General features: G+C 40.4%; 1 protein-coding gene across 1 annotated transcript in view; it reads left to right on the top strand.

Annotated features, from left to right (window-relative positions):
• The window catches only part of LOC308242906 (IQCJ-SCHIP1 readthrough transcript protein), a 687650-nt gene that overhangs the window by 243795 nt on the left and 424726 nt on the right, over positions 1–19129 (top strand). The window lies entirely within an intron of this gene.

Genomic DNA, 19129 nt, shown 5'->3' with positions numbered 1-19129 from the left:
TTTATTGATTTCTTACAGAGAGGAAAGGGAGAGGATAGATAGTTAGAAACATCGATGAGAGAGAAACATCGATCAGCTGCCTTCTGCACACCTCCCACTGGGGATGTGCCTGCAACCCAGGTACATGCCTTTGACCGGAATCGAACCCGGGACCCTTCAGTCCACAGGCCGACGCTTTATCCACTGAGCCAAACCGGTCAGGGCTATTTTGTATTTTTTTTAAAAAAAATTGACATAATAGATGTATGTGCAATTGTAAGAAATTTACATGAGTGGTAATAAATCATACAGAGAGTTTCTGTATAACCTTCAGTCAGTTTCCCCAGTGGTGATATCATGTATAAATATAGTACAATATCACAACCAGGAAACTGACAATAGCATAATCTACTGACTTTATTAAGAGTTCACCAATTTTACAAATGTTGTGTGTGTGTGTGTGTGTGTGCTCTATGCAGTTTTACCATATGTAGATTTCTGCAACCACAGCAATCAATAGACATACCAGTTCTATCATGTAACCATTTATAGCCATAGCTATCTCCCTTTTTCCCCTCCCTAAGCCCTGGCAGCCACTCATCTATTCCCTCTTTCCATAATTTTGTTAAGAGATGAGTATTTCTAATAGTTATGTTCTTACTTTAACATATATTGAAAAAAAATGAACACATCAAAACCATGATTTTAGAGATATTGTTTAAGACGAAGGTAACTTGGGTATTCAAGTTTTGTAAAGGAATCAATTTAAAGAAACATAATGAGTAAACAATAATTCAGGTTGTGCATAGCTATCATAAAAATTGTGCAGGTAATAAGTGATGTATTTGAGATATAGCCAAATTGAGCAGAATAGAAGAAGTGGGTTTAAGGGGTTATCTGTTCACCCCTTTTTAATTCTAAAAGTAAGCCTTAAATGTGGACTAGGCATTCCAAGCCAGTACTCCGAGTTCAGTTTTCAAGGCCCAATTACAAATTCAGCTGGTTACCCCCAAACATTTTATCAAGCATGAGTGATTTGGTACAAGAAAATTTAAATATATCCTGGCTGAGTCTCTGCTAATAGAATAGAAATGATCATTAGATGGCAGAGTCTAAACTTTTACAGTTTTCATTAGACATAGTTTTGTTTTTCCCCTTGTAATTTATATAATTACTTAGTTCTTTATAGGGAAAAATAAGGTAGCAATGAGAATACCTGAGCAGAATCTAACTTATTCAATAAGGGTTAAGGACAGGAGTTTGCATACGTCTACAGAACTCAGATTTATCTATTTATCTTCACATGCAAAATAAATAAATAAATAAAAGAGGATGAAGGAGCAGAGCTAAAGATGTATCAGTGTTTAGGTTTAAGATATTATTGCTTGCTTCATTCTTCCTGTAGGTGTGATAATAAAAAATAAATTTTAAAAAGTGAGAGCTTAAGTACTGCTAGATTAACTTTTCTTCATCAAGGCAGCCTTTGTAGTAATAAGAACAGTCTGCACTCAAAATGTGCTTATGTGTCTTCTATCTGGTAAACTAAGACTAACTATCATGGGGAATCTGAAGTCAGTTTTTATTCAGAAGAAATACATCCATTCATTCTATCCTGCTGTACACAAAATAGGCATTTGATAAATATTTGTTGGCTACTTCCTTGATTTAATTTAGGATAACTTTTACTAGTTTAACAATGAATCTAAAAGTTATAAATGATTTCACATCCTAGTGAATTGGATTTTATAAAAACTGTTAGCACTAGAGTTATTTTAAATTTCTATTTGTTTTCATTTCCCATGAACTTCTAAATAACAACAAAATCGAGTGAACAATTCTGTTACTCACTGACTTATAACACTAAAAACAATCTGTTATTTCAACTAGACTCACTCCATAATTTCATTACTTTCTCAAAAAAAATAAATTTAGTCAGCTTTTACTGAAAATATACAATGGAAACAGGTTGGTGCTACAGCTAGTGTAATCTCTAACACAAGTGCTAATTCGAGCTCTTAATATAAAATAATTTCATGCTTGAGAATCTTGTTGTATCTTAATTAGAAACTTCATGTTACTATATATCTAGAGGCTATATCTATAATATTTATCACTGCATTAATTCATAATAATTTTCCCTTGGATTTTGTGAAACGAGGCATGCATATTCTCTTTCAGAAAAATGCATCTGGAGTTTCTGAATGACTATTTTAGATAGAAGAAAGCTTCATTTCATGCTTTGAATTTTATAAACCAGACTTCCATAACATTCTTCTTACTGGAATTTTGAAGACTATAAAATGATTATTCTCATGGGGAAAGACCATGGATGAAAATGGCTTAATGGTGATTTAAAATTAAATTGAAGATTATTGATGAGAGGGTTATTCTTACTTTCAAATCCGATGGGGGTACAGGGGAAAACTATACTAAGTGGTGTTAGCATTTTTCAAAATGTTGTGCATGCTGAATAAAATAGCTATTTATAAGAAATGAATTGTAGCATTTATTCCACATCTACTACTAGAACTGTGTTAGATAGGAAAATGCAAATAAGACTGTTTTGATTCCTCGTGGCCATATTAAAAGAGAGAGAGCTGAATCCCATTGGAAGGATTTCTTGCCTTTTCTGCCCTGTTAATATGCTAAATTTAAATAGATTGGCAAGGCTGAATCTACTGCCTCCCAAGGATGGATTGAAATTTTGGCTGTGTTTATTGACAAAAGCATTTGGCAAGTTCACTAGCTCTGTCACTATTGTGCCCAGCATACAGATAAAGGAGGCTTTGGGTCACATCAGCAGTTCTCTGGAGTTGTCCCACTTCCAGACATCACAACAAACTAGACTGGGCAGTGTGGACTAGCTACTTTTATACACACAGAGACACACATGCGCGCACACACATACACATATCCCCAAATTTACTGGGGAAGAGCTTAAAGAAACTGAGCAAGTTCTCTAAAAGGATGAAAAGGCACCTAATGATTTACTCCCTGGAACTCTGCCAGAGGGTATAAATCAATGATATTCATCCCAACACAGCGTCTCTCCTGCATTGGACCCCCCAACACCATAACCGTGTTAGGGTAAAACAAGGAAATGACTAGATCAAAACAGCTGGGGCTGTGGACATTTATCTTAGTCATGATTGCACAGGAAGGTGACATTAGATAAGGTCAGAAAGCTATGTACTCAGAAATCTGAAAATCAATTTCTTCAGATGCATGAAATTGAAACTTGATAAGCCTCTATTGTATTTCTGGTACTCACTATTTATCCTGGACTAAAAATGATATCCCATTTCTTAAAGAAGTAGTTTCTCTATTCCCTGCTATTTATAATGCCGATTCTTCCTGGCCCCTCCTATGTGCCACCCTCTAACCCACCCACCTACATCCTCACCCACCCTCTGCCCATCCCTGTTACCAAATCTCTGCCATTTTCCACCTTACCATATTTTTCCTGGTGAGGATAAATTTGAACTGGGCAAATTAAATCAGAATTTCTGTAGGGAGATTACAAACTTGGGGGAGTTAGAGTACTACTCATTTTACTACTGCTTAATTCTTTTTTTTTTCACTGATTTATTTCAGAAACTCAGAGGAGTCATTTAACTTAAAATTTTTTGGTGGCAGCCAGTCTGTTCATCAAAAACAATTTCTCTTAGGGTTGAAGTTCTTTTGTTGTTGTTTTGTGTTTTGTTTTTTTTTATTATTATTTACTCATGTGCTATATCTGATACGTTTTTTGTAGGCAATGAAAATTCTCAACACACCCACTATAACGTGTCTTTGGTCAGCTCAGTCTGTCTTTTCTCTATAATGAAACCATAGTTAATTCCCTCAGACTGGTAGGTCGATGTTCAGGCTTTGGTGGAATTTTCTATTTCGTTTTGGAGGTGGTCTGCTATTGAGTAAGTCCTTGTTGCTACTTCTGTTGTGAGAGTAGTAGACAGAGCAACCTGATAACTATTTTGATTTTGTTGCTAGAATTTGAATTAGGCATCTGAACTTGGAAAAAAATGTAGTCTGAGGAAATTCTGAGCTTTACCACTCACTAGCTAATTAAACAACAGTAGAACCAACTCTCTTGACTTTATTTTTAATGTGTCTCAGGTTCTGAAAGGGTTAAGCATCTAAAGATGCCTAATTTACTCCCAAAGAGTAGTTTAGGCTCTGGGATAATTTTGACTCACTATAGTTTTTAATTTCTGTCTAAAGGAGCAATTCACACAGAGGCAGACAGACAGAACAGAGCCCTCATTATAGCAGAAACATGCATTGTGAGCCCCCTTTATGCCTTGCGGAGGCCAAGCAAAAGAGAGAGCAGTTCTAAATTATACTTCTCACAATGCTTCCCAAAGAGGACATGGCAAATGAATTCAATTCTTTTAAACCAAATTGAATATCTAAGGGAAAATAAATCCGAACAACCAACCTAGTTTTATGTGTTCCTTTCCCATAATTTCACCGCATTATTTGAATTGAGTTAGATCAAATTTAAGATAAAACACCTTTACACAAATTGTAGAATGAGCTTTTAAAAGAGAGAGATTTGTTTCAGGATGGAGAGATAGCTTTCCTATAATGGAATATCAGTTGTATTCATAATGTTTTACTGTCTAGCACTGGTGGTTTTTGCTATTAAAAGAAAGCTAAGAAAATCTAAGTTCAAGACAGAGACTCCACAGAGCCAACTAAGATATTATCAGATGCCCACATATAAAAATACAGAGCAGACTAAGGATAAAGCTCTCGCTCTCTCTCTCTCTTTTTATATTTCAAAATGACTGTTAAAAATTAAAATTCTAGGAAGATGCATATTTTTCAGATAATGAGCGAGTTCGGCACAAAATCTGTGTGTGTGCATGCGCGTGCACGCACACACACACACACACACACACACACACATTAACTGGACACCCCATGGAGACAGACTTGGGTGAGCTTTATCAATGAGAGGACAGGAACTATGGCTTTTTGGAGCAGATTGTTTTAGGGGAAAATTACTGTATAAACTAGGGTGAGTCAAATATCTAATAAAAAATTATGAATGAATTTTCATAGGGGATTTTCAGAAAGTGTTTTATTGATTCTGTTTTTGCAGGCAATATTTTTACTTCATTGAAGTCCCCCCTCTATTATATCAATATGCATAAAATACTCTTAAGAAGGAGTAAGTAGTATTTACTTAATGTACTTACTGAAGCAGGAAGTATTTGTTGAGAATTTGCTAAGCATCAGGTACCATCCTGGATATGTAATGAGACATGGATAAATATAACACAGCCACTACTGTTGGAATCTCACCCTCCAGAAGGGCTACAAGATATAATGAGATGATGAATAATGTGAGAATTCCATGAGCGCTGATGTGGCAATGGTCGTAGTAGATACATTAAGAACAACTGTTGCTGCCCAGCAGGTGTGGCTCAGTGGTTGAACATCCACCTTTGAATCAGGAGGTCAGGGTTTGAATCCCAGTCAGGGCACATGCCCGGGTTTCAGGCTCAATCCCCAGTGTGGGGCGTACAAGAGGCAGCCGATCAATGATTCTCTCCCATCAGTGATGTTTCTATCTCTCTCTCCCTCTCCTTTTCTCTCTGAAATCAATAAAAATATATATATTTTAAAAAAGAACAACTGTTGTTACCCCCATGGGATAGGCAGAGAGGAAAACTTCTGCTGGGGTGGGAGGGTGGAAGAGCTGGTATTTGAACCTAACTTTAAAGGATGAGCATTGGTACCTGGGGGATGTTTGTGCATGAGTAGCAGCCAAAAAACAGAGTTATTCAAAACCAGGAACCAGCAGTGTCTTCCACTGGGGCAAACACAGAGCCTCAGGAGAGGTAGAAAGGGGGGTGGGCATAATCAGATAGAGAATATCTGTTGGACATGCCTGGCGGCTCCACTGTCTCTTATAATACCCAACATCTAGTGTAGTAGGTCCCCGCTCTGAGGCCACTCCATGAAGGGGGGTGAGATGTCCTGCAAGTCCCCAGAATCAGCAGAAGAGAAAGGCAATCCAGGCAGAGGGAACAACCTATGCAAAGGCTAACCTGTACAGTGTAATTGGGAAATGGCAAGTGGTAGTCGTGTCTGGAGTGAGGTGCAGTGCCATGGAGCTACCTATTGAAGATCTGTCTGTGACAGGAATTGCCTTCCCTACACAGTGGGGGCTCCATGAGGCCAGTAGGAGACTCAAGGTCCTAACACAGTCTACACTTCTCAAAAAGAGCCACATGCTATTGGTGAAACTGCTTCATTGAGAACTGTGTTGGCTTTCAAGCTTCCCAAACAGATATTTCACAGAATGTCAAAGACATGTGCCAAAAACAGATGCTTAAACCTGTTTGGTACACCATGTTGGTATGTCATGTAGGCCTAAAAGTATGCGATCTGTGAAAAATCCACAGAGCATCCTAGAAAATAGGTGAGCCATAGGTGACTGGGAGATATCGAGGCACATTTATGAGAGGGATCCTTGGTAGAGAAAATAGAAAGGCAAGCACAGCATTGTGAGTTGCAGTGCACATGAAATTTCACATGCTATTTGAGTCAAATGTCTATAAACTTAGTTCTCATCAATCTTTTGAAGGATAAGGAGAAAAAGAACATGATTATATGCTGATAGATTTCACAGTCGAATAAAATGGTGTGAGAATTCATTTTTCATAAAAGAATGAGGGTTACTGATCCCTTATGTGTAACAGGAATCCAGTCCTTCTCCTGCCTCTGATGGGTCACATGACCTTGAGAGAGTTAACCAGCGGTCAGCAAACTGCGGCTGGTGACTTAACCACTTTGACTCTCTGTGTCTTTATTTTTTTAAATGGAAATGATACTACCTGCCCACCAACTTAGCTGATTACTATGAAAATTAAAAGATACAAGTGTATGGTAAACTGTGAAAGACATATTAAAGATATGGTATTATCAAAATAATTCTTATGATAACTTTAAAATTTCCAAGATGGAGTTGATTTGAAAATGAATAATATGCCAGATGAATCAGGAATTAGAGTGGAAAAAAATGCAAGGTGGGGGTGGTGTAGGGATAGTGAAAAATCAGAAACCAATAATCAAGGGATTGAATAATACTATAAGAAAATATGTCCTCCTATAAGTGACCCAGTCATCTAATCATGAGTAGGTAAATCTTAGAAAGGGAAAGCAGATCTAGTCTCACGCAGGGATTGTGAACAGCAGGCCCATTGTGAAAACAAAGACCCACAGGTGTGACTTTTGTCTGCTGCTCTTGCTTGGTAGCTGAAAGCACAAATGTGGAGGTGACAGGCCAGGATGAGTTTAATAGATGACACCTTAGAGCAAACACATACCCAGAACTTTTCAATGCCAAATAGTGCATGACTGGAAAAATGTAAATATCTGGACCCAGAAGAGCCCTCCCTGGTTGTCTAAAGATGCTGGGTACAAGCATCATAAGGAGCCCAGGGACCATTAAGCTTCTTCATTCTTTCAAATTTATGAGCATGTACCCTTACAGCTTAGATTTTAGCAGAGCATCAGCAGTGTCTTGTAAATGGGGAATGTCATCCTAAAACAATTACATACAGTGCTATTCACTTTTTCTAGTGTCTAGTACTATGAGTTTTAACAACTACAGAGATCTGGTGACCATCACTACAACCAGAAAACAGACCAATTCTAACGTTCTTTGCAGTCAGGTTCTTCCTTTATCGCTAACCCCTGACGATCACTGATCTGTTCTCTGTTACTATAGTATTGCCTTTTTCAGAATGTCATATAAATGGAATTTTTCAGTCGGCAGTTTTGGGCTGGTTTAGGTTTTGAGCTATGACAGGTTACTATAAAAGGGCATCTAGACCTGGCCATCAAAAGAAAGTGCAGCTCAGATTCAATTGGAGATAGGATTAGTTTTAGTGAACACGTGCTTCCTCTGCATTCTTTGTTACCTGAGGTTGACAGGATTATGTTCTCATAAATGCCTTTTGCATTGGGCCTTTCATCTCAAGGGCATCAGTAGCTTTCTATCACTGACAGAGCCAAACTTATTCTACAGTCATTTACTGACCGCGTGTTTTTAAAACCAAGATGTGGTCCACAATGCTGGTGATTCAGAGGTGAGCAGCCTTGGTCTCTGCTTTGATCAAGAAGTAAGTTCTCCATTCGTTAGTTGCTCCCCGGTGCCATACATCTGCTATAAAATTCTCTCTTTTCCTCAGACAAAATATGGCTTATTTTCACCTTTATTGATTTGAGCAAGTACTGTGTGCCAGGCACCTTTGTCAACACTTGGAATAAAATAAAAATTTCTAATAGAGTTTACAGTCCAGCTGCTAGAAACAAATATTAAACCATAAATATAATAAATAAGTAAATTACATCATATGTTAGAAAATAAAGAATGATATGGAAAAAAAGAAAAGATAAAATGAAATAAGGGAGTGCTAGAGGGAGGGTAGAGTTTCTATTCAAATGATTCATTTTTAGAAAAGGTGGCATTTATTGATGAGGTGAGAGGATTATTCATGAAGGTATGCAAGGAAAGAGCATTCCAGGCAGGGAACACAGACAGTGCCTAGGTCCTGAGGTAGGAAGATGGCCAAAGTGTTTAAGGAAGAGAAAGGACAGATTGGCTGGAGCAGAGAGAACAAGGAAGTAGGAGATGGGTTCATAAAAGTCATCGTGGGGTGGGGAGTGAGAGCATAGGGGACCATGCAGACCATTATAAAGTATCTGGTTTTCACTCTGAGGGAGATGGGAACCATTATAGGATTTTGAGAAGAGGTATTGTTTGACAGGGCTTACATTTTAAGAGGATCTCGATGGAAAGTGTTTTGAGACTAGGCTGTAGAGAGCAATGGGGCTGCAGGGAAGCCACTGTCATAATCCAGGAGAGTGGATGGTGATAAAGACCACATTATGAACAGTGGAAGTAATAAAAGTTGGATTCTGGATATATTTAAGATACATCCAACATGATTCCCTAAGAGTTTGGATGTGGGTTGTGACTTTTTTAAAATAAAGTATTAAAAAAGGACTCTATTTATTTTTGGGCCAAGAAGCTGAATGGTTGGAATTCCCATCAAATGAATTAGGGGTGGGCATGGATCTATACTAATAAAAGGGTAATATGCTAATTAGATCAGGTTGACATGACCGGACATCTTCTGGATGTCCAACTTCCTTCTGGACAAAGCCATGGTGGCGGGGGCCAAGGCAGAGGTGGTTAGGGGTGATCAGGCTGGCAGGGGAACAGTTAGGGGGTGGCCAGGCTGGTAGGGGGGCAGTTAGGGGCTGGCCAGGCCAGCAGGGGGGCAGTTAGGGGATGATCAGGCAGGCAGGTAGAATGGTTAGGGGCGATCAGGCAGGTCGGCAGGGGAGCAGTTAGGGAGCAACCAGGCCGGCGGGAGGGCAGTTAGGGGGCGATCAGGCCAGCAAGCAGAGACGGTTAGGGACAATCAGGGAGGCAAGCAAGCAGTTAAGAGACAGCGGTCCCGGATTGCAAGAGGGATGTCCCGAGGGGTCCCAGAGTGGAGAGGGTGCAGGCTGGGCTGAGGGAACCCCCCATGCATGAATTTCGTGCACTGGGCCTCTAGTATAATATAAAAGACAAGGGGAAAACTCAGAGATTTAGGTTATATCTGGAGTTTGGGAAAAAAGTATGAGCTAGTGATATACATTTGAGAGTTCTTGGCATATAGATGGATTTAAAGTCATATGACTGGGTCACACGGAGAAGGCACCAGATCATTTTTCGGTCTTGGGTTTCTTAGCTAAACTGAAATAGAAACCTGAAACAAGATGGGAAAGCCTCATTTTCTCAGTTATTAAATGTCTCCTGCAGTTCGGCCTGGGTTTGTTTGATAGTGGTCTTCCTTCCCTCCTTTCCTCTTTCCTTTCTTCCTTCAACTGAAAATTTCTCCTATTTTCAAAATGAAGTATTTGTCAGTCATTCTATATGAGGATTAGTTAATAGTGAAGATGATTTTTAATTATTCACATGTCTAAAGAAACAGTTGTTCATTTCCACTGCACTTCTGTATTCTCAAGTGTTTGGACTGGTTTTTGTTGTTATTGCTTTAAATATACTTTCATGGCTTTTGGAAAGGAAGAAGATTGAGAGAGAGACAGAAACATCAATGATGAGAGAGAATCATTGATTGTATGCCTCCTGCATGCCCCACACTAGGGATTGAGCCCACAACCCGGGCATGTGCCCTGACGGGGAATTGAACTGTGACCTTCTGGTTAACAGGTCAACGTTCAACCACTGACTGAGCCATGTCAGCCGGGCAAAAGTGTTTGCGCTGTTAAGGTTGCCTAACAAGGGCAAGATTCAGGAATGAGCAGATCTTTCATCATGTGACATATGATTACATACGTTTTAGCAACAACTGCTTTTTCTCTTCTTGAAACCAAAACCAGCATCACAGGTGAGCTGGGAATTATATGGAAAGTGTTCCTGTGTTCACCATTCTGAAGTAACTCTTCCCTGTCCATGTCATCAGAGCCACTCACAGGAACACTAGGCAGGCCCTGGAAAAGCTCCCTCTCAGAGAACAAAGGCCATGATTTGCACATCTTACCGTGAGCCTGTGTTCCTAACCCTCAGCATGCTCCTCTGTCAGGGGACCTTGGCGCTTCTGCTTTCGTCCTGCCCACTCTCTCCAGACTCTCTCTACACTACTGGGCCCTGAGGCTGAGCCCTCCACAGAACTCTCCCCAGTCCTTCTGCATCCCCTCCATCCATGATGTTGACCACCTTCTCTGTACCTTTCTGGAAAAAATTACATAAACAGAAGCATAGTTCAAAGAACCTCTGTAACACTCACTCTTTACCCCATTTCCTTATCCCTCATCTCAATGTTCTGTGTCCAAATATTCCCAATTACAAACCTTTTGAAAATAAACTTATAGTTGCTCTTCTTACCCTCCTTTGAATGTGGATGGTGGGTGATGATGAAGATCCGGGTTAGGGAAGCTTAACATGGAAAATAAGTAGCTGCAATAGAATTGTGTTCATTAAAAAGTGAAAGGAATAGCACAATGAGATTTTTAAAAATTGACCTAATTAAATCACTTTAATAAATAATATTTATTTTTATGTGGTATGTAAGAAAGTAAACAATAATCCAGTACCTTGTATTTAGATAGTAAGCAAAATTTTCTCTTTCATAAAGAGCAGATGAAATATGGATAGAGAGATGATAAATGAACACAGCAGCTGCTGTGTGGGTTTGAAAGCTAGTAATGTGATAGTAATGAACCCAAAGAACGATAGGCCCTCACAGTTTGTCCAATAATGAAATATTGAATAAATACAACAGTGATTGCTCCACCCCACCAGACAGATACACATCTGCGCAAGTAGCCATCTGGCAGGCTTTGGTGGATCAAATTGTCATGCTTCATTATCTGTTTCTGGGAGACCCCCTAACAAAACACCCACCAGCCCAATGATCCCCCAAACAACCATTTTATCTAAAACCAGGACAATTTCTTGGTATCTCTGCTCCATAGACCCTGACATTTGGCCAGGCAAAATAAACTCATTTCGAGGGTGGTGTTTGGGATTGCAAATGGATAGGGTCTTGTTGAAGGTCATTTGCTTGGCATTATTTAGCCCTATTCTGCCAGACAAATAAAGGTATACTTTTTGATATTGATAATGAGTTCTGTTTTTACTAGGTGCCTGGGGAAGAATAAAAAGGAAAATCAGAACATACCTGAATCAAAATAGGAAAATAGATAGAAACTCTTCAGCTTTTATTTAATGAAGACTATGAATTTCTTTGGACAAGCTAATTCTAAAATAGCCAGCTTTGCCTCTTTATTTTTCTCACAATGCTGCATACCTATTTTGCATGTTGCTGGTTCCAATAATAGATTAGTATAGAATTTGGGATCTTTCAAAAGGAAAGACACCCTGACTTTTTTTATTTTTTTAAATTTTTTGCTATTATTACTCTGGCTATTATCCATTGATCTCAAGATAAAAAAATACATATTAGCAAAGCTGGGAAATAGGAATTTGAAGTTTGATGCAGCCTTCTATGTGGCCAATAAAATATAATCTGTGAGAATGTTACTTTTAGAAGTTGAGCACATAGGAGACACTCAGTAAAAATATTTTCTGATTAGTTACAAAGGGCTCTATGGCCTTAAAGATATGGATTTCCCAGAACTATTGGTATAGCAATTAAATCATAAGTTATCAATGACAATAAAAGCAGGACTCACAGAGAAAATAATCTTTGTTTCTGTTTCTTGCACCGCAGAGGAGAAGTTTGTGTCTTTGGGACTTCGTGTCTAGCACATAGTAGGTGTTCCATGAACATTTCTATAATGAATCTATAGCAGAAAATGTGGCTTTCCCAGAGACAGTATTTCCTCACTTCTGTCAGAGACTTTAAAGTGCTTTGTGGTTTGGGATAGAAGGAAATTGAGTGTCACTCCTACAATTTGGGCAGCAGAAATGAGGGGTACAGCGAGTGCAAAGAATTGGGCAGAGGGATAGGGAAGTGAGTCATGAGTTTAACTTAAGTTCTCTGCTGGACTAATTAATCCCTGTATCACCCAGGAGCTCATTTCACCCTTTTCTTCCAGGGTGGGATAGAATTAAGGTTGTGCTTATCAAGTTCATGGTCACTGGAGACTTTTATAGCTAGTGCACATGTTTGCACAGGCTTGGGCGGGGGGAAGGGGGAGATCTATTCATTTCCTTGGATGTTTCGGATTTGTTGGTAATGTTTTAAAACTGATTTAGTGAAAAACAAAGCATCTCACAGGCTTAGAGTCGAGGCATCCTCCACACACTGACTCAGATCTGATATTTAGTCTCATGACAAGAACTGAGCCTGACAGTGATACTGTAGAGTGATGCCTGTGGCATGATGAATTCATTACCATCTTCGCTCCCGAAAGAGAAAGGGATGGGGGCAGGTACTTGAGAGATGGCAGGCTTGACAGGACTGCCTTCTAATATAAAGCTTAATCATATTGGTCTGTCTCTATTGATATTGCTCTGTAGACAGATATTCTACTTTTAGACTATTCTATAACAGAAACTGTATATTTACTCTGTTAGGGGGTAATACTAAATTTCTTAAGACTGGGAGTTGGTGTACGATGCATATCACCACTAAGGGCCTATAATAGCAGCCACTCTATTACTCTCTATTCCTTTATCGGATCACTTTTCCATATTATATATATTTACTATTTATTGTTCCTCACACTAGAAAGTAAGGCCCATGAGGGCAGGGAGTTTGTCTGTTGCACCCTGGTATCTAGCACAGTCCCTGGCATCTGACACACGCTTAAGACGTTTGTTGAATTAATGAACAATATGCTCTGTGATAGTCCTAAGTCTGAGCACAGGTCTCTCTGCTTCCATTTCTTTTCTGTGCACCGCCTCAAATTGTTTAGCTGGTGGCTCTGATCTAGAGCCATCCGTTCGAATCCAGTGATGCAGTTAGGTTGGATCAGTAGCCCCTTCTTCTTTCCAGTATGGCTGTTGTACAACCAATGGCATAAATAGCTAATCCTCCTTGCCTCCCGTGACCTTAGCTTGGCCAAAAGCAGCAGCTCTTGCACTTTAGCGACCTCGCACATTAGACACATGAAGTATCATTGTGACTTGCTGTCGCCCTGCTGCTGGCTGGGGACCCCCTCTCTCTGTTTTTAACTTATTCCTCCACATTGGAACTCGTGGCTTGTCTGTACTCGTGGTTTTCAGAATGAATGAGAACATTAACGGAAGCCAGAATAGCACAGTGAGTAAGAATTCAAGCATTGAGTTCAAGCAAATCTTTGTTTAAAACCTAGTGTCAAGTTTGTGCCCTTGGGCAAGTTACTTAATCTCTCTAACACTCAGGTCCTTCCTCTGTAAAACTGAGTGGATAATAATATCCCCCTCACATAGTGGCATATAGAGTGAACATTCACTAGCCATTGCCTGTTATTACTAACTAGAGGCCCGGTGCATGAAATTTGTGCACGGGGGGTGGGGGGGTTCCCTCAGCTCAGCCTGCTCCCTCTCTAATCCGGGACCCCTCAGGGGATGTCCGACTGCGGGTTTAGGCCCAATCCAGGATTGAGCCTACACTGGCAGTTGGATATCCCTCTCACTATCTTGGACCGCTGTCTCCTAACCATTCACCTGCCTGCCTGCCTGACTGCCCCTAACCACTCTGCCTGCCTGCTAATCACTCCTAACTGCTTTCCCTGCTGGCCTGATCACCCCGAACTGCTCCCCTGCTGGCCTGCTTGCCCCTAACTGCCTCTGCCTTGGCCCCCGCCACTGTGGCTTTGTCCGGAAGGACGACCAAAAGATGTCCAGTCAACCTGGTCTAATTAGCATTTTACCCTTTTATTAGTATAGATAATTTGTGTCTAGACATGGCTCTTTAGGTTTATGTATTTGCTGACTCTCTAGGCCCATCTCTCACACACACACTCCCCTACCCCACAGATTTAAAGTTAAGCATCATCTAGTAAAAGCTGAGCTCCTTGTCTCCCTGCCTGCATCTCCCACCATGCCCACTAAACTAGGGATTGCCCACCTATAGATTACATAAGACAGCAACATTTAGAAAGACTTTTTTTGATAGGGCAAAAGGAATGTCATAGGAATGTTCATTTTTATTTAACTAGTAATGACATTTTAAAAATACCATTTCTACTATCAGCAGGATTTCATTAGAACTATTTTAGCTCCCTGAAAATCTAGAAAGGAAAAAATATTGGAATACAGAATGAAAAGTCCTTCTCAAAAAAGAATATCTAGCAACTATATCTATACTGTGCCATCTGGGAGCCTATATCTTTATCTATTATACTGCCTTTGTTTCGTTGTTCTCACTTCACTGGATAACTGAAAATTTTGTACAGATAAGGACTGGTCCCCAGTCTGGCACTTGAAATCCCTTCCCTACCATGCCAAAACAATCTCAAGCTATCCCTTTAAAATCTTCCAAGGCAATCTCTATATCCTCCTTTGAAAACTCTTCTAATGGTCAGTCCTGCTCTCTGCCAGAAACATTAATCTCACGTGAAACCTTATGGCACATATGTTGTAGCTTGTAATTTGTCTTAATTTACTTTACTCTCCCCTCACTGCCAGTCAAATAATAGATACATATCTACATACTTGACATTCTGCTTGCAAAACCTGCATTGAGTTGGGACATACAAACTATCTTGGGTATTTCAGATGAAGCCAGAATTTTTTTTTTCCTTTCCCACAGAATTGTGAGACTTTCCTCCCCCAACTGTATTCACCCACAATGCCCTTACTCCAGAACATCCTGAAGAGATAAGACACAATCAGATAAAAAGTTAAATAATGCAAGAGGTAATAACTATTCAAGCAACAATGTAAAGAATGTTACAAGACAGCATATGATTAATTGCAAAATTAATGGCATTGAAAAAGCTACACTATAATAGCCCAGAATTAGTGAGCATTCACTGGGGCTTTGACTGTCTGTGTTAACTTGTTTATAAAATAGCACATTTCTGTCTTCACTACATTTTCTAGATATCTCTCTTTATTTCTTTTCCAACTTTCTGATTCTTTTCTAAGTCCCAAACTTAGTAGGAGTTTTTCTAACCAGCATCTCCCCATTTTTCCTGTCTTGAGTTCCTTCAACTTCTTTTATCAGCTTCTCCATTTCTTAAGTGTACCTGATACAGTGATTTTCATCAAGCATTACCTTATGTTTGTCATATCCTCTATAATTTTTTACAGACTCCCTATTACTAGCTTTCCAAACGGCACTTTTCCAGCTGCTTTGGGGCTACCATAAAGACATCGCATCTCTCTTCTTCCTTGACCAAACAACCCTCACCCACCAGTCAAGCCCCACCACACTTATTCTCTTGTTTCAGATATGTAATTATGGTGATTTTTGGTTACTAGTCTATGGTATTTTTTAGAACTAAACTGCAATTTTTAACACTGGCTTGGGAGTCAGAAGACCAAGGTGTAAATCCTAAAGAGACTCATATTGGCCAACTTTGAACAAGTTACTGACTCATTGAAAACAGAGTAAAGTGGTGATTCTAGAAATCGGTACTTTTAACTTTTATTACTTGATCACATATAAAATTGGCAACCCTATGAAGTAGCCTTTGTCCCTAATAACAACAATAATGACAACAGAAGGCAACAACCTGTCTTCTGAAATGTTGCAGTCTGTATGTTTGACAACTCCTAGGTTAGCAGTCGTGGTGGGAGATGTGGGTGGAGAGATGATGTATCTGGGCTTTTATCAGATAACTAGTGGCCCGGTGCACGAAATTCATGCATGGGGGGGGGGAGGATGGGTGTCCCTCAGCCCGGCCTGCACCCTCTCCAATCTGGGACCCCTCAGGGGATAACTGCCATTGGACATCCCTCTCACAATCCAGAACTGCTGGCTCCTAACCACTTGCCTGCCTGCCTGATTGCCCCTAACTTCTTCTGCCTGCCAGCCTGATTGTCCCTAAATGCTCCCCTGCTGGCTTGATTGCCCCTAACCACCTCTGCCTTGGCCCCACATCTGGGACCCAGGATTCCCTCCTCCAGCCGACCACAGGCACCCGGGATCCGGGCTTCCCTCCCTCTGGACAGCCATAGGCGCCCAGACCGGCTGCAGCCGCAGGGGATGGTGGGCAGGTGGTTTCGCCTGGGCTGCAGCCTCAAGTGCTGGCGCCTGGGACCACAGGGTGGGAGGCTTCTCCATCTCCCAGGCCACAGCCAGCTGCAGGTACTGGTGTCCGGGACTGCAGGGTGGGCGGCTTCTTGGTCTACCAGGCTGTAGCCACCCACAGGTGCTGGCACCTGGACCACAGGCAGACGGCTTCTCCATCTTCCCTGGGATGCATTGTGGGAGACTTCTCCAGCTGGCTGCGGCCTGGGATCATGGGGCAGGTGGCTTCTTCGTCTCCCAGGCTGTAGCCAGCCTCAGGTGCTGGGGCCCAGTTTCTCTGTCTCCCCCAGGACGTGGGGCAGGTGGACATGAAGCTTCTGCTGCTGTCTGCAGCCTAGGATCACGGGGCAGGTGGCTTCTTCATCTCCCAGGCCACAGCCAGCCGCAGGTACTGGTGTCCGGGACTGCAGGGTGGGCGGCTTCTTGGTCTACCAGGCTGTAGCCACCCACAGGTGCTGGCACCTGGACCACAGGCAGACGGCTTCTCCATCTTCCCTGGGATGCATTGTGGGAGACTTCTCCAGCTGGCTGCGGCCTGGGATCATGGCACAGGCAGCTTCTTCATCTCCCAGGCTGCAACCAGCCTCAGACGCTGGGGCCCAGTTTCTCTGTCTCCCCCCAGGACGTAGGGCAGGTGGACATGAGGCTTCTGCTGCTGTCTGCAGCCTGGGATCACGGGGCAGGCGGCTACTTCGTCTCCCAGGCTGCAGCCAGCCTCAGGCGCTGGCACCCAACTTCTCCAACCCCTACAGGCCCAAGGAGGTGGGAGGGGGGAGGAGGGCTGCCACCATGTTTTGGGGTTAATTTGCATACTCACTCTGATTGGCTGGTAGCGTAGCAGAGTGACGGTAATTTGCATGTTTCTCTTTTATTAGTGTAGATGTTTAACTTAGATCTGGTGGGGCATGTGAGAGATGGGTCTGGAGAGTCAGTGAGTGATGAGGCCTGGAGAAGTATGTTTAGACACAAACCACTAACGATAATAATAGGTAAGTTATTGAGTACAACCAAACTGATGCAACAACAAATGAGATGATGAGGTGACTGCACTTTGTAACCTCTAACCTTTAATAAGTAACTCCATTCTACAACTAATCTGCAGATGATTACATCCTACTAATGTTTCAATTGAGTGCCCGGTACTTTTGGATAAGTAATGGAAGAGGAGTAACAGCATCTGGGTCTAGATCATTCCCTGACCCTACCACTGAAGAGATTCTCTCTGGGATTTTGTATTTTTGCAAAATATAAGGACTTTTTTCTTTTTTCAAAAAATGTCTATTAAAAATATTCCATCAACAGATTGGACAACCTAGAAGAAATGGGTAAATTCCTAGAAACATACAACTTCCTAAGACTGAATCATTAAAAAAACTAGAAAATCTGAACAGACCAATTACAAGTAAGAAGATTGATTCAGTTATCTAAAATTTCCTAACAAACAAAAGTCCAGGATCAGATAGCTTCACTGATGAATTCTACCAAACATCTAAATAGGAATTAATACCAGTCCTTCTCAAAATCTTCAAAGTAATAGAAGAGGAAGGAATACTTCTAAACCCATTTACAATTCAGCATTAACCTGATACCAAAACTAGACACCGCAAGAAAAGAAGCTTATAGGCCAATATCCCTGATGAACATAGATGGTAAAATCCTCAACAAAATATTAGCAAACCAAATCAACAATACAGTAAAGATTGATATACCATGACCAAGTGAGATTTATTCCAGGATTGTAAGGATGATTCAACATTTGCAAATCAATCATTATAATAAACCATGTTAACAAAATGGATAAAAATCACATGATCATATCAAGAAATGCAGAAAAAAAACCATTTGACAGAATTCAACATTAATTCATGATAAAAATTCTCAACAAACTAAGTATAGAGGGAATGGACCTCAACATAATAAAGAACATAAATGACAAGCCCAAAACTAACATCATACTCAATGGTGAAAAGCTGAAAGCTTTTTCTATAAGATCAGGAGCAAGATAAGGATGCTCACTCTTGTCACTTTTATTCAACATAGTACTGGAAATCCTAGCCAAAGCAATTAGGCAAGAATAAAAAATCACAAGGCATTCAAATCAGAAAAGAAGTGAAACTGTATCTTTTGCACATGATGTGATATTATATATAGAAAACCCTAAAGACTCCACCTAAAAATCTGTTAGAACTAGTAAACAAATTCAGCTGCAGGATAGAAAATCAATATACAAAAATCTGTTGCATTTCTATATACTAGCAATGAACTATCAGAAAGAGAAATTAAGAAAACAATTCTATTTACAATTGCATCAAATAATAAAATACCTAGGAATAAATTTAACCAAAGAGGTGATACATGTGTACACTGAAAATGATTAGAGATTGATGAAAAGAAAAGGAAAAGATACAAATAAATGAAAATATATTCCATACTCTCACATTGAAAGAATTAATATTTGAAGATGTTCT

The sequence above is a fragment of the Plecotus auritus genome (assembly GCF_963455305.1).
Source record: "Plecotus auritus genome assembly, chromosome: 2".
In the NCBI taxonomy this organism is placed as follows: domain Eukaryota; kingdom Metazoa; phylum Chordata; class Mammalia; order Chiroptera; family Vespertilionidae; genus Plecotus; species Plecotus auritus.
This window is presented reverse-complemented; position numbering and strand designations above follow the sequence as displayed.